General features: G+C 39.4%; 1 protein-coding gene across 2 annotated transcripts in view; it reads left to right on the top strand.

Annotated features, from left to right (window-relative positions):
* Window positions 1-2,138: 2,138 nt before the first annotated feature.
* agla (amylo-alpha-1, 6-glucosidase, 4-alpha-glucanotransferase a) overlaps window positions 2,139-2,218 on the top strand; it is a 158,049-nt gene continuing 157,969 nt past the window's right edge. For both annotated transcript variants that reach the window (XM_036137806.1, XM_036137805.1), the window contains exon 1: window positions 2,139-2,218. This exon is cut by the window's right edge and continues 40 nt beyond it. The gene's annotated coding sequence lies outside the window, so the exon portion shown is untranslated.

Below are 2,218 nucleotides of genomic sequence, written 5' to 3'. Positions count from 1 at the left end.
TCTGAGTCAGGACACGAATAATTGAGAGGAGAAAGAGGGAAAGAAAATAATAGTAATAATAGTATATGAAAAAACAGAAATTTATTTTATACAAATGTTTTATCTTTGGAACAGAATGAAGGTGTAATATATTCAACAAATTATTAACAGTTACTAACATGGTTTAAAACAACAAAATAACTCATTAAGATCTTATACAAACAGACAATGCCTATAAACTTACAATTAAAAATAGTTGGAATGGAAATTAATTTACGCATTATTTTATGTATTTTTCCAGGTGGTTAAAAATGAAATGAAGCAGCATGTGAACATGACTAGAACTGATCTACGTTAGGTCAGGTGTACTCATGTTCACTTAAACATGCAGCCAGCTGGAGCAGCTCCCTGTCTTCTGGGTCAACCTCCTCATCCTCCTCTGGGTCGACCTCCTCATCCTCCACGTCCAGCTGGTCACCTGCTGCTATACTAATATTGTGGAGGATGCAGCAGGCAGCGATTACTTTTGGGGCAAACGTCAGGCAGACCTCCAACGCCCTGAAGAAGATGGAACGCCACCGTGTCTTCAGACCACCAAAGACACGCTCAATGATGTTAATCAGCCTTGGCGTGGTGTCTGTTGTAGCGTGCCTCCACTTGACCTGTACCAAATATAAAATTAACTTGTAATTTAGGTAATATGCTGATCTGTCTTAATCTTCTATCCAATTGATATAATCTATGTATCAATTGTGTGTCATTGCTGGCTCTATTTAAGGACAAGAAGGTAAGAGATCTTACTGGCAAGCTGTTTCCCTATAGGATGCACCACAGACCAGCCAGCAGAGGGTCACCAGCACCTCTATCTCCTGTGGCCATCCATGGACCTTCTGGATGGATAGTAGCTGAAGGAGGAGGACGATGGTGGCCCTTCTTAGCCTGAAGGCTGGTTTCAGGTCCCCTTCATTAAAAAATATTTGGAGGATCGGCACAGAGGTGTTTATCCTCACATATTTTGTTTCTGTTTCTTCCTGTAAATAAAAAATGCCAAATGTTAATTGTTTTTTGTCACGTTTTCTATGCATAAAACTATACCTGTTTAACATGCAGATTATTATAGTTCTCAAGAAAGAAAAGATAAAATGTATAGTGTTGTAAAACGAGTCAAGTATAGTAAATGTAACAAATGGCTTCCCTTCTCTGGTATTTTTACCATTTCACTGAAAAAATGGGCTGAACTAACTGCACATAATTTATAGATTAATCACTGTAAAGGTGGACAGACATAAAAATGTTTTTTTTTTTCCTTCCTTAATGATCAATGCTGTGAAGGTCAGGAGGTGCAATAAAGTAGCTTAACCCTACTGTTATTAATGTTAAAACTGGGTCTTCATTTTTATTAATATAGGAAAAATAGTCACAATCTCAACCTGATCACGTTTTTAATATCATCATCAATGTTTTTTTTTTTTTTAAGATAAAAGTAGGAAATAGGCTGTCAATCTTAAAATGCCTACCAGTTGGCAATAGATGGGTGAGCAAAGCCTGCCTTCTGAGCCTCCTCTGCTGCATCAATTTTCTCCTTGCTCGGATTTTCCTCCTCAACTGCATCACCTCCTCTTCAGCCTGCTGGTAAAGCTGACCAACGACCAGAGCAACAGCAATATTGCTCGTATTCCTCATTTTGCTTCTACAAAGTGCTTATTTTTTTTAAAGAAGATTCAATCGCCTCTACAACTACAACAATTACAACTCCCAAAGAAATTCCCGCTATTGCTGGTTTTATACCCACAGTTCTGTAATTATTTTAGATATTTTTTATACTTTTTAGAAATTAATTTAAATAAAAAACGTTTTCAATAAGATATGATGGTGTAGTGTATAAATAGTTTTGAACGTTAAAGGAATGCTCAAGCGCTGTGGGTGTGATGACGTCACGAGTATACTTCTGTTCCAATGCACAATACGTGCTGCGTGCTCGCGTTCTCGTCAAGTCCGATCTTCCTGTGTTCTTACCGAGAACAGACTTGACGAGAACGCGAGTACGGACTCGCGTTCTCGTGAATTGAGAAACGGCCTACTTTTTTCTGCCACAGACAATATGGCGGTGACGTTGACGTGCGAACCTGCGCCCTATGACGCGTCTACGTACGTTTGGTACAACCCACCGTTCCAGGGGCGGGGCCGTCTCCCTTATTCCAGCAGCGGTTCACCCAAGGTGAGACTGTCAGTCTGAAAA

This window comes from Fundulus heteroclitus, chromosome 6 (assembly GCF_011125445.2).
Source record: "Fundulus heteroclitus isolate FHET01 chromosome 6, MU-UCD_Fhet_4.1, whole genome shotgun sequence".
NCBI lineage: Eukaryota > Metazoa > Chordata > Actinopteri > Cyprinodontiformes > Fundulidae > Fundulus > Fundulus heteroclitus.
This window is presented reverse-complemented; position numbering and strand designations above follow the sequence as displayed.